Below are 12,044 nucleotides of genomic sequence, written 5' to 3'. Positions count from 1 at the left end.
GTGACATTCTAGGCAATGTAGCCCAAATGCCTTACTTTTCCAAGGTCTGATTTTGCTCTATTTTTACATGAAAGGGAATGAAATGCCTCTCTTTTCTTAAACAGAGTCCAAAGGTAGCTACAGGTATCCTTAATCAAATTGTAATTTTCCTTGTAACCCTTTTTGAAGCTTGATTTCGATTGCTCTGTTCTCGTGTTCAGTCCGACACTAAGAAATCATTTATCTCTCTAATAGGGTTCCTGAGTGCCACTAATTAGCCGATAACTTTGGCGATTTGCGTCAGTAGAAGCAACAAACAGCTAATAAAGTATTTAAGGTACACAGGGACAATCCTTTTCTTATGTAGGGACAATTCTATTAAATCTTGCCTTGTTCAGGTCACACACTTGACAACAAAAAAGGACTTTAGCGCAGCCTGGAACACAGAGACATGCTTTAAAGAATTGTCATGACAAATTGATTGGTATCATAGTTCTAAGAGTTCACATACTTATAATGAGTTTTAGATACAGTATTTTCTGTTTTGTTTTCAACAGACCCTTGATTTATTGAAGTGTCTTCATTCAAACTGATAAGTGCCATAATAAACCAGTCAAGTTGAAAACATTTTTTTTTCAAATATACTCCAGTATATAACTTTTTAATTGTTCATCAAATAGCTTCCAGGAGGCACTGTTTTTTATAAGCCATGTGATAAAATTGGAACGGCTACCCCTTGCAATGAGTTATAGAAGGCTTTGTTATTTAAAATTTGATAGGAAAAGCATTCAATGTATTTTTTTAAAGTCATGGCTCCTGGGATTAAATGAAGCAATTACTCTTATCTGTATAGGTCCGTGTGGAGTTTTAGTAAAATGAATACCCATTAAGGATGGAGAACATGGCAGACTGCCACTTTCCTCATCCAATGTTGACTAGAGCCAATGAATATTGGAGCATCCAGAGAGTAAACAAATCTCTATCCATAATGGGTATTATGTAGTGGCCAGAACTGGTCACACATCTCCTCCGCAAATGGATGCACATTTCATCCATACTGGAGGCACACTTTTCAAATAAAAGGAATAATGGGCACATGCAACCACACCTTGTGTTTCGTACAAAATTGTGATGTCTTAGGTCTGACAGTTACAAACAAAGCCTTCTACAGCTAGGTATAGTCATGTTTCCTAAATTAAGCAATGCCTCACGTGTCTATGTGGAATATAGAAAGATAAGAGGATCTGGGAAGAGGGCATGTAGTGACTTTCAGTAGGGTCACTCAAAACTATATTACTCAAGTTATTGCTGAAGATTATGAGTGTGATTTCATTTGGTCTCTGAGGAACAAAATAATAACTTGGTCACGTTATACAACCAACCTCCTGTCCTCATGAAACCTTATAAATTTAAGAGTTACAGTAGGCTAAAACAAAAGAAGAGCTATAAAGATAATATGCCAGTACTTTACTTTGTAGATAGAATAAACATTGTTACAATGGGAAGTTCCGCAGCCAGCACTTTTTTTTTCAAGTCCTCAACTTCAGGTGGCTATCATCGGGCCAGTGGTTCCCAAACAGTTTCAGTCATGGTACCCTTAAGAAGACATTTGAACCCTATCCCTAATTTGTTTAATCTTTAGGCAGAGTGAGGCAATCCCTGATAATGTCAAATGCAACATGGTAACAAGCCCAGCAATCATTCTTCCTTAGCCCTCTGGTCATTGAGAGAAAGAATGGAAAGTTACTTTTACAATCCACCGTGTTGTAAATTCTAAACCTTTTTACAACACTCTCATTCCCTATTATGATGACTGTGAATCTTGAAGACAGGTATTGAAATCTGATTTGAACATAAAAGTTTGTGGTATTCAGATAATTCAAGGCCAAATTTTCTGCTGCTGCAGTATGATATTAATAGCCCAACAAGGCTGGAGAACATTATAGGCAAAGATGTTTCTGCTAAATAGCCAAAAATGCCACCTGTCACAGAAAGGGTTGTTAGAAAAAGTATATATTTTGGCCAGCTTGGTGAATTTTGTTAAGATTATTGCTTTAAAATTATTATTTTTGGTCAAGATTCATATTGATATTTGGTGTTTGCATTTCTGCATTTCCCTAGGGCTGCTAGAGGGCATTTCCTAACCTTTGCCATGATGTCTACTATTGAGATCCAATCAATTTGTTTCTTTCTTAAGACAATTATCGTCTTGACATTATCGGAATAGTTTCACTGTGCAGCAGGCGTTATTGACTAGAGTTTCACACCATCCATACCCTCTTTCCCCAAAAATAAGACATCCCCTGAAAATAAGACCTAGAAGAGGTTTTGCTGAATTGCTAAATATAAGGCCTCCCCTGAAAGTAAGACGTAGCAAAGTTTTTGTTTGGAAGCATGCCCTACAAACAGAACAACAGAACATGCAGGATCAGTAAATATACGTACCATAGGTTGTTGTACACAGAAATAATGGTAGTAACAAGAAATTTTTGATAGGATTCACAATTTGTCTGGTTATACTGGTTTGTGATGACAACTACTCTACAGTATAAAATGAATGTTCATTTTTTTTTTGTTCAACAATGAATCTGAATTCTTCTTCATGGAAAAATAAGACACCCCTGAAAATAAGACCTAGCATATCTTTGGGAGCAAATAATAATAAAAGACACTGTCTTATTTTTGGGGAAACACGGTATGTTCCCTGTTTCCCTGAAAATAAGGCCTCCTCTGAAAGTAAGATCTAGCAAAGTCTTTGTTTGGAACAGGGTGCAGAAGAGCTATCATAGCACTGCATGCCACAGATTTAGTGCTGCTAGAATAGATGTGCAAGTACCTTGTTGCAATGTGTGTGCTGTGCTGGCAAATTTCTCTTTGTCGTCAGTAATAGCAACTTTAAATCTTACATTTAAAAAAATAAACCCTGCCCATATAACTTTATTGGAGCTTATTAAGAGTACCTGAATGTTCTCAATAGCCTAAGATAACGGAATAAAAGCCTTGCTTATAAAAATCTGACCCCAAGCACACTCCTCATGGGATACCCATGCTCAGTTTTACATGGCCTGATACCTTCTAGATCAGTGGCTCCCAATCTTTGGTCCTCCAGGTGTTTTGGACTTCAACTTCTAGAAACCCCAGCCAGTTCACCAGTTGTCAGAAATTGTGGGAGCTGAAGTCCAAAACACCTGGAGGACCAAAGGTTGGGAACCACCGATCTAGATGCATAGGAGTGCAATTGCTAACATATATGGTTTCATGGAAATGGCCTGTTGCACTCAACTGCTAAAGTGTGTTCACTTGGAATCCGAAGGAAACCCAAGAAGAAAGCCATCATAGGCTCCTTAAGGAAGGAGTCTCAAGTCAGGAGCCACCAAGTGTACCTGGGGATAATGGGCTTTGTTGCTAGACTTGCTCCCTCCTTGTTAGCAGCTACATGGGTTGTGAATACAAAACAATTCCTTCTGCATTTGGCATTGCTGCACACATTGAATTTGGCCTATGCAAATGGATGGTTTTTGCTTTGGTGGTTGTTATTTGGCCTGGTGCAGATTTTTGGAGGTTTTGTTGTTGATAAGAATGCACTAAATTTGACACATTTATTATAAATATGAGGAGCCCCAGTGGCGAAGTGCGTTAAAGAACTGAGCTGGAGACCAAAAGGTCCCAGGTTCAAACCCCGGGAGCGGCGTAAGCGGCCGCTGTTAGCTCCAGCTCCTGCCAACCCAGCAGTTCGAAAACATGCCAATGTGAGTAGATCAAAAGGTACCGCTCCGGTGGGAAGGTAACGGTGCTCCATGCAGTCATGCCGGCCACATGACCTTGGAGGTGTCTACGGACAACGCCCGGTCTTCGGCTTAGAAATGGAAATGAGCACCAACCCCCAGAGTCAGACATGACTGGACTTAACATCAGGGGAAACCTTTACCTATTATAAATATGATTCCAACAACTTCTATATTTTTTAAATGAATGTACAAGAAAGAGAAACAGACACGTTTATTAATCCGTCTCTTCTTCTTCATTCACACAGTCGTTTCCAACTCTTCATGACCTCATGGACCAATACAAAAGGGTTCTCACCCTTTTCTGTATCCATTACAGGCAACTATAGAAAAAATGCATATTTCTTCATGTCTCCAAAATGGAAACACAATTGTATTCCTCTTCTATAAACCCAACAGCAAGGGCTTGAGTTTCTTTTTCAAGCTAGTAACATTGGATGATTTATTTCCAAGGGTGACTGAGATGTAAGAAAATGATACACCAATGCATTAAAGATAAGAAAGTCAAATATTGTTTCTTTTCTTTTTCTCAGGGAAGGGGTGATGGCAGTGGTGTGCATCTGGACAAAGAATGGGGCCAAATGGGATCCAATCTAGCTGTCCACATGGTTACTCACACTCCAAAGTATTCAACAACTTTGCATACTGTGAGGCAAAATCTGGTTAAAGAGGAAAAGGTCTGAAATCTGCCCAGAAGTCACTGTGCATTGTGAAAACTATTAGCAGCTTTGTGGTGAGCATGGTATGTTTATTCACGTAGACTTGCTTTCACATAAATCTCATTGATGCCAGTGGGTATGGCTAAGGATGCATCAACAACGACACGTGATATTATGTTATATAAGATAACATAATTGCACACACATTTTTGATCACATTCACTTATATACAATGACATTTAAAGGATGAGTGACTGAATGAACTGTGCCCTGTTGAGTCTGGCAAATCTGGCAATCTACGCTGGCAATTCATTTGTTCTGATAAGCAGAGAAGAACAGCCTTGAGAATGGGAGAATAACATGGTAGCAAGCTAAAGATTACATGGTAGCAAGCCATTTGATCTCTTTAAAAATGTAATACACAAAAATAAAAAAGTAGCCAGGATTCTTTTACTTTGATTTTCAGTGCTTTTTTCAGTGTGTATAAAAAAAATGCTCGTTCTGACTTTACATCCCAATAAAACATGAATATAAAGCCTTGGAAAAACAATGTAAAATCAAATGAGCCGCAAATAAAAATTGGAGGAAAGACTTTATGTCAAATCAGGTGTGGACCTGGAATCCACTCAGGTGGATATGCTACAGGTAGCACTAATGTTCTTGTTGCTTAACAACAATTTCCTCTGCTACTGAACTATGCCCTTTACCCTTTTGTTACTTAATCATCTTTTATCGGTATTGTTATCACAGTGTTTGGGGAGATTCAGGTGAGCTAGCCTGCCTTTACCCATGGCCTCTTGCCAGTTACTTGTGAGAATAAAAAATGTTTTCTCCAAGATTTATTGTGAGCTGTGTTTACCTTTTTTTTACCAGGGTCTTCCCAAACTCTGGTGTTATCCTTTTCAAGTAAAGTTCAGCCCATGGAAAGGAAAGGCCAGTGTGCAGGAAGGAACCAATTCACCACAACTTCTCTAAGATTATAGTCAGATATATCTGCTGAATTTTTCAATACTTTTGGATGAGGTTCAAACAGGTACTGGAGATCTGAGTTTTCATTTAAAGTAGCAAGCTGTTCCTGTTCTTTGGCCTGCAGCCCCTTCGCTGTGTTCCTTATGCTCATCTCATCAGGCTGATCACTATTTTCCTTTGGCAGGAAGACAAAAGCAAAGCAGTTGCTGGGCAATTCTGCTCCCACCATCACTCATGAGTAATTGCCCTTTTCTTCCTCTTGCAAAAGCTGCCCATTAATTATTTTTAACCTCTCTCAAAAGTCTGGGCTCAATATGAGTTTAACGCATACACTGTCAAATCAATGCAGTTTGACACCACGTCACCTGCCATGGCTGAATGGAATCGTGGGAGTTGTAGTCTAACAAGATCGCCTTTGCCAAGGAGTGCTGGTGCCTTACCAAATTACAACATTTTCTGTGTAAAAATACATTTTTTCCTGTGCAGTCTCATTGCAGAGAATGCTTATTTACTTGTGCACAGACAAATACAGTAGAGTCTCACTTACCCAAGCTAAACGGGCCAGCAGAAGCTTGGATAAGCGAATATCTTGGATAATAAGGAGGGATTATGGAAAAGCCTATTAAACATCAAATTAGGTTATGATTTTACAAATTAAGCACCAAAACATCATGTTATACAACAAATTTGACAGAAGCGATTTCCTGCTTCTTGGCAGGGGGTTGGACTGGATGGCCCATGAGGTCTCTTCCAACTCTACTATTCTATGATTCTAAAGTAGTTCAGTACACAGTAATTGCTGTATTTACGAATTTAGCACCAAAATATCACGATACATTGAAAACATTGACTACAAAAATGGCTTGGATAATCCAGAAGCCTGGATAAGCGAGGCTTGAATAAGTGAGACTTTACTATACTCTCAAAAGAATCTCACTGGCTGCCTGTCTTCTTCCCAACAAGGTTTACGGAGCATCAGGAAACCCCTTTCTTGGTAGAGAAATGAGCAGCCAATAAATATTTTTTCCATTGCTAATCTCAGATCAGTGGGAAGATAGTAGGCTTGATCGATCCACGAAAAATTTGATTCTAAACTCGTTTCAAAACTAGAGGGGGGCAGAATTTCGTTTCTGAAGGTATTTCCGAATTTTGCCCCCCAAAAAATTCGAAATTAACGAAAATTTGTTATTTTCTAAATTAATTCGTTAATGGCGGACGCGCATGCGCAATTCCCAAAAACAGCACAGAGGGAGGGGACTTTACAGGACTCTCCCACCCTCATTTTTTGAGTGATCTTCTTCAAACTTGGTACAGTGGTAGAACACATTTAACACTGCTAGCTCACCAAAATTTGGAACGTTTCCCTTATCCTCTGATTTTTGGCGAATTTTCATAGCTTTTATAATAAACCATTTTTTAATAATTGCAGAAATCTGTTCCTGGTTTGAAAGTCTTATTTCCTGTTAAATTGGGTTGTCTTTACTGTGAAAGTCATTGTTCTACTTCAGAAACTTTGTTTTTGTGGCTGAAACTTTGTTAAATTGGTGTGTGTGTGATATATACTGTGTGTATATATATATATAGTCCCTGCATATGTGTGTGTGTGTGTGTGTGTGTATATATATATATAGGTAAAGGTAAAGGTATCCCTTGACGTTAAGTTCAGTCATGTCTGACTCTGGGGGTTGGTGCTCATCTCCATTTCTAAGCCCAAGAGCCAGTGTTGTCCATAGACACCTCCAAGGTCATGTGGCCGGCATGACTACATGGAGTGCCATTACCTTCCCGCCAGAGCGGTACCTATTGATCTACTCACATTGGCATGTTTTCAAGCTGCTAGGTTGGCAGAAGCTGGAGCTAACAGCGGGCACTCACTCTGCTCCCGGGATTTGAACCTGGGACCTTTCGGTCTGCAAGTTCAGCAGCTCAGTGCTTTAACACACTTCGCCATCGGGGCTCATGTATATATAATATACATACACATACACACAATGTGGAGAATATGTGGAAAGGTAGATAGATAAGTTGGGAGCCACAGCGAAGGCACCTTCCTGGGAGCAAGGTCTAATAATAATAATAATAATAATAATAATAATAATAATAATAATAATAATAATAATAATAAATCCCTTACAATATCCAAGATGGCTCACTGCTACAGAATCTTGGGAGGTTTAGTTTGGTATGGTACCATTATTGGCAGAGAAAGCCAAGCTGTAGGAGTTGAAATCCAATCATTTATCCTCCCTATAGAATCAATTTTATATGCATTTTTAGCTACAGAAAAGCTAAAATCAGGACAGTAAAAGAACAACACCCAGAAAATGGGAATTCCAGACAGGAAACAATCAGGGCCAGCTAATACCTCCCAACAAAGGATTCCCCCAGGTAGGAAGCAGCCAGGCTTTGAAGCTGCAAGGCTATTCAATGCTAATCAAGGTGACCAATTGCAACATTCACACTTGCCTCCCACAGACAAGAGTTCTTTCTCCCACCCTGGACCTTCCACAGATATATAAACCCCACTTGCCTAGCTTCGCACAGACGTCAAAACTTCTGCGTATGTCTGCCACAGATGTGGGTGAAATGTCAGGAGAGAATGCTTCTGGCACATGGCCATAGAGCCCGGAATACATACCACAACAGTGTGATCCCGGCCATGAAAGCTTTCGACAACACAACCACAGTATCCATTCAAGTTCATGTAGCGTGGTATGGAGACCTGTATTGGGGGGAGGGAGGGTGCGAATCTGGGCCCCTGGGAGTCGTAGTCCTCCCTCCCTCCCTCCCCGGGAGCAGCCGAGGACGGGCCTGGCCCACACCCCCTCGCATCCCGGGCCTCTTCCTCCTCACCGCCGGGCCCCTCTCTGTCTCTCTCGGTCTCTCCATTCCCGGCTCCATCCGCCGCCTTCTCGCCTCACAGAGAGACACCAGGCCTGAGCTGAGGCGAGGCGGCGGCGGCCATTTCCCCCCTCCATCTTCCTCCTCCTCCTCGGCCTCCTTCCCCCTCGCCCCCTCCCATTGGCTGAGCCCGTGACGCCCCTTTTGCTGAGGGGCAAAAGGAAAGGGCCTGAATGGTGGGAGTTTGGGTGATTTGCAAAAGCTTTTTTTTCCTAACGAAAAAAACGACGAAATAAGAAAAAACGGCCTCTCGCGATTCGAAACCGCGATATCCAGACGTGTGGACAATCAAGGCCGTATATTGCTTCAAAACTAACGAAAATAACGAATTAATAATGGGTAACGGGGAAATCGAATTATTTGAGCAAGCCTAGAAGATAGCAACCAGGTTGAGCTGTAGATCTTCTGATTGGTTGGTTTTGAACCAAGGTAAAGTAAAGGTAAAGGTTTCCTCTTGACATTAAGTCTAGTCATGTCCAACTCTGGGGGGTGGTGCCCATCTCCATTGCTAAGCCAAAGAGCCGGCGTTGTCCATAAACATCTCCTAGGTCATGTGGCCAGTATGACTGCATGGAGCACTGTTACCTTTCCACTGGAGCAATACCTATTTATCGACTCACATTTGCATGTTTTCAAACGACTAGATTGGCAGAAGCTGGGGCTAACAGCAGGAGCTCACCCCACTCCACAAATTTGAACCGCCGATCTTTCAGTCAGCAAGTTCAGCAGCTCAGCAAGTTCAGGAGCTTGCCACCGGGAGCTCCTTTGAACCAAACAGTCATTCAAATATAGTATCAAGCCTTCAAACAGGGTTATGCAAACACAGTTGGATTGGTTCATCCCCAAATGTTTATAACATTGTAAAGGGGGAAACAAAGCATTCTAGTTCATTTATCCTCTTGCACATAAACCAAGCTGAGGTTCTCCGAAATGGCTGGGGATAAGTTGAAAAACTCTCCTTTATCCTCAACTGTCTACGAATGGAAGAAATATTTGCAAATAGCTTACCAAAGAACAGAATGGAGAGCATTCACTTTATCTCCAGATCTGCACAGAATGCCTATTAATGGATCAGAGGGGATGTTAGGACACTGGAACATGGCAGCATGAGACTTATAAATAAAAGGAAGACGGGAATTAGAATAGCTAAGAAAACAGTTAAGGGAGGGGGAATCGCTCAGTTAGGGATTGCAGTCTTGGTGTCCAAATGTTCACTTCCTTATAAAGTGGAGGGCTCGTATACTTCTCTCTAAAATATATCGGATCAATTTTACGATCTGCAGATACCCATGTTCATGTTCATTCCTTCCTAGCTTTAAACATCAATACTTCCAATCAGATGCTATTTCAGTTCTGTTAGCAGTGCTGATAACACAATTGTTATTTTTGTCCCATAAGATCTTCCATACGGAGTAAAAGAAGAATTAATGGATTTAAGGGAGGTCATGCCATATAATCTCCTTTGACTGAAAGCCTACAAGACATGCTTATTTCTGAGGACACACTTATTGGAGAGGATACACTGATGAATGCTGGAGGTTTAGTCAAAACAGTGGAAAGGGCTATCCAGGGTTCTGACCCTAGTTGGAGCATTGGGTTCAGCATCTTGGATTTAGTTCAAACTAAAACCCAAGGTGGGTTCATTTCCTCAGTGACATTTGGGACACCAGCTGCTACTGCTTCTCAACAAAGGGACATGGTTGTTGTGATGACAATGATTAAAATGGCCACACACCCGGAAAACTCACAGCAACCCGATAATTCCAGCCGCAAAAGCCTTCGACAGCACTATGATTAAAATTATCATGAAAATATTTATCACACCCTCTGTCTACAGATTTCAGGATAATATCAAGTTGATACATTACACAGCCCAACAAAAGCATTCTTATCTTGATGTCTTGGTTTTTAGGCCTGTTCCTGGGATTATTTGGGGTGCTGATTGAGAAAAATCCATTGGATAAATTTATTTATTTATTTATTTATTTATTTACAACATTTATATCCCGCCCTTCTCACCCGAAGGGACTCAGGGCGGCGTACAAATTGGCAACAATTCAATGCCTGCACATAATTAAAACAGCAATGAAAATCCAATAAAACAATTAAACAATAGAAAAATATAAAACATATGATTAAAATCCATTCCTCCAAAATCCTCGTGCTGTAGCCGTAAATCAGTCCAGGGTCGTCTTTTATCATTTAATCTTTGAAAGCCTGGGCACATAGCCATGTTTTCAGGGCTTTTCTAAAACTCAGAAGGGTTGGGGCGTGCCGTATTTCTCTGGGGAGGGTGTTCCACAGCCGGGGAGCCACCACCGAGAAGGCCCTGTCCCTCGTCCCCACCAGCCGTGCCTGTGAGACAGGCGGGACCGAGAGCAGGGCCTCTCCAGATGACCTTAGGGATCTTCCTGGCTCATAGGAGGAGATACGTTCGGACAAGTAGATTGGGCCAGAACCGTTTAGGGCTTTATAGGTCAAGACCAGCACTTTGAATTGGGCTCGGTAGCATATCGGCAGCCAGTGGAGCTGGCTTAACAAGGGGGTGGTATGCTCCCTGTAAGCTGCCCCAGTTATTAATCTGGCTGCCGCCCGTTGTACTAGTTGGAGCTTCCGGGCCGTCTTCAAAGGCAACCCCACGTAGAGAGCGTTGCAGTAGTCCAAACGAGCTGTAACCAGAGTGTGGACCACCGTGGCCAAGTCAGACCTCCCAAGGTATGGGCACAGCTGGCGCACAAGTCTTAGTTGTGCGAAGGCTCCCCTGGCCACCGCCGAGACCTGGGGCTCCAGGCTCAGCGATGAGTCCAGGAGGACCCCCAGACTGCGAACTTGTGTCTTCAGGGGGAGTGCGACCCCGTCCAGCACAGGCTGTAACCCTATTCCCTGTTCGGCCCTACGACTGACCAGGAGGACCTCTGTCTTGTCTGGATTCAGTTTCAATTTGTTCACCCTCATCCAGTCCGACACAGCAGCCAGACACCGGTTCAGGACCTGGACAGCCTCCTTAGTGACAGGTCTAGTTTCTTGTCATGATTTTCTATGGGCCAGCAGATGGTGATTGTTAGATGGCATATGTTCTGTTAGACACCTTTGCTTCTGTCTGCTTTGAGGAACTCTGGGTTTGTGTGGTTTTTATTCCAGGTCTTTTTTTATTCTGTTTGACTTCATGAAGAGAGAGAAGGAGAGAGCAAGAGAAGGAGGGAGGCTAAAATGAGTACAGTATGAATAAGAAAAGGTATGGTTCCATTATATGGGCAGAGGCCACTAGGGGGTGCTAGAGAGAGAAAGATAGTCCGTTTTATGGGGCGGGGTGAGTTGAAAGAGGAAAACCATTTTCCAAGTTTTCACTGGTTATTCTCCTTCCTCCCTTCCCATATTATAAATGAGGGTTGTTCCCACAACAGGGGACATAGGTGAGGGGAATAACAAGAGCAGCCTGCTGCAATAAATCACTCTGACCATGAGGTCATGAGTTCGAGGCCAGCCCGTGGCAGGGTGAGCACCCATCAATTAAAAATAAAAAAATAGCCCCTGCTCATTGCTGACCTAGCAACCCGAAAGATAGTTGCATCTATCAAGTAGGAAATAAGGTACCACTTATAAAAGTGGGGAGGCAAGTTTAACTAATTTATGACTTGGAATGTGGAAGTGCCGTCAGAGTGGATGATGAAGCAGCTGCTCCCCCCTGTGGCCAGAATCAAACATCCCCTCAGGAGAAGGTTAAATTGCCTCTGTGTCTGTCTGTCTCTGT

Source organism: Anolis carolinensis, unplaced genomic scaffold, assembly GCF_035594765.1.
Source record: "Anolis carolinensis isolate JA03-04 unplaced genomic scaffold, rAnoCar3.1.pri scaffold_8, whole genome shotgun sequence".
Classification (NCBI taxonomy): Eukaryota; Metazoa; Chordata; class Lepidosauria; order Squamata; family Dactyloidae; genus Anolis; species Anolis carolinensis.
Note: the sequence above shows the minus strand (reverse complement) of the source record.